Genomic DNA, 1926 nt, shown 5'->3' with positions numbered 1-1926 from the left:
GTTCATTAATATTATCCTTAGGTTTAATTATTTTATTAGTAAGCCTTGCGTTCGGCTAGCGTTAATATCTTTGTTTATCTTTATTTCTTAGTATTCTATTATAGGTTCTTTTATGTTATCGTTTCGTAGGTTTTTGTTTTTCTTTTCCTATGCGTGCAACCTAGATATTGATAGCATTATGTGACGGATGTGTCAAAACGCTTTATTACTTATTATGATCTCTTAATGGACGCTAGTAGTTAAAGATAAAGTACGAGATGCCCTCATTTGGGACATGTACTTTTAGCAGACGAAGCATCGTTGTGATAGCGAGCAGGTTTTTCTTCATGCGTTATTTGCGCCTGTATACGTTTTTATCGTTGTATCCAAAGCAAACAAATGTCTTTTTTTTTTAAAAAAAAAAAGGTTCGATTCCCCGCCGGAGAGAATTAATTTTTGTTTCTTACGTATCTGTTCCTTACTTTTTTTACCGTATCTATGGAAATAAGCTGAATTTTGACGTGTTTTAGGATATAATCCTCGAGACAAGGGCTCCGTTGTGAGTATCTTGACTCATTCTCGGTTGTCGGAAGTTAAGGACACTGATAATCTTTTTATGAAGCCTGTGTTAAAGTTCTCCTTGAAAATACCGTTATTATATTGAATAATTTCTGTAGATAATTATTATCTGTATGTCCGAATGATTAAATTTTATTCCTGAAATTATTCAATATAATAACGATGCATGTGACATGTGTGATTATAAAGGTAATCCTATGTATACTGCCAATCTGGATGATACAAATATTCCAAACGTATCTGTAATGCGTTAGTATCCAGTAGAGTAAATATTATATGCATTATTTTGTATTTGAGAGATTTATATGCATTATTCTGTATTTGAGAGATATGCATTATTCTGTATTTGATTATATATTACAGAGTTCCAAAACAAAAAACAATGAACGAGGGAGAACGTAAAAGAGAAAAGTTTGAAAGACAACGATTGAACAGGATTTATTTAACTATGTTTAAAATGCTTTGACATATCTATATGTTAATAATGCAATATAATGTGTATGTAATATAAAAAATATACTACTATTTCCTTTGGGGAACATTAAAAGATGGAGTTTATCACTGTAATATCTCAATAAAAATGAAAGATAATAAAAACAGACTCGAGCACTGTATGTCCCCTTGGATACCATGCAACTTTTGTTTGAAACATTTTTTTCGTACGACGAACACCTTACGAGTTATTTGAGGTTGTCATGTTAGGAGACTCACCCTGTATACGACTGCCTAATGAACCACTCATGAACATGTATCGAACGTTTATTAAACCACAGTCAATGTGTATCGAATGCTTGCTGAACCACGTACGACATGTATAGAACGTTTATTTTATCACTTTTAACCACTTTCAACACGTATCGAACCTCTTTCGAACCACGTATAACGTGTATGCAACGTCTACTATACCACTCTCAACGTGTATTGAACGTCTTTTGAACCATGTATATCATGCATGGAACATCTGTAGCAATATCTGAGGTATGCAGAGATATAGTGTATATGGTGCGACTAATGACTCATATGGGCTTTGAAAAGTATGTAAAATCTCCAAAAACAGTTTATTGTGATAGTCAAGCAGCTATAGAATTAAGCAATAACGCCATATTGCATAAACGAAGTAAACATATAGATGTAAGTTACCACCAGGTAAGAGAATTAGTAAGTAAGGGCACTGTAAAAGTTAGCTACTTAAGTACCGAGTATATGATCGCCGACGTCTTCACCAAATCCTTGCCTAGGATTAAATATCACAATTGCCTATCCATGTTGAATTAAAAATGAATATTTTTTATTTACTTGAATATTTTTGCAGCCTATAGTGTTAGGAGATAGCCTAACGGGAATCCGGAGTGCGAGGAGAAGCGGGGT

The sequence above is a fragment of the Ceratina calcarata genome, unplaced genomic scaffold (genome assembly GCF_001652005.2).
Source record: "Ceratina calcarata isolate Rehan_Ccalc_2016 unplaced genomic scaffold, ASM165200v1 scaffold1008, whole genome shotgun sequence".
NCBI lineage: Eukaryota > Metazoa > Arthropoda > Insecta > Hymenoptera > Apidae > Ceratina > Ceratina calcarata.
The sequence above is the reverse complement of the archived record's forward strand: the minus strand, read 5'-3'. Positions refer to the sequence as shown.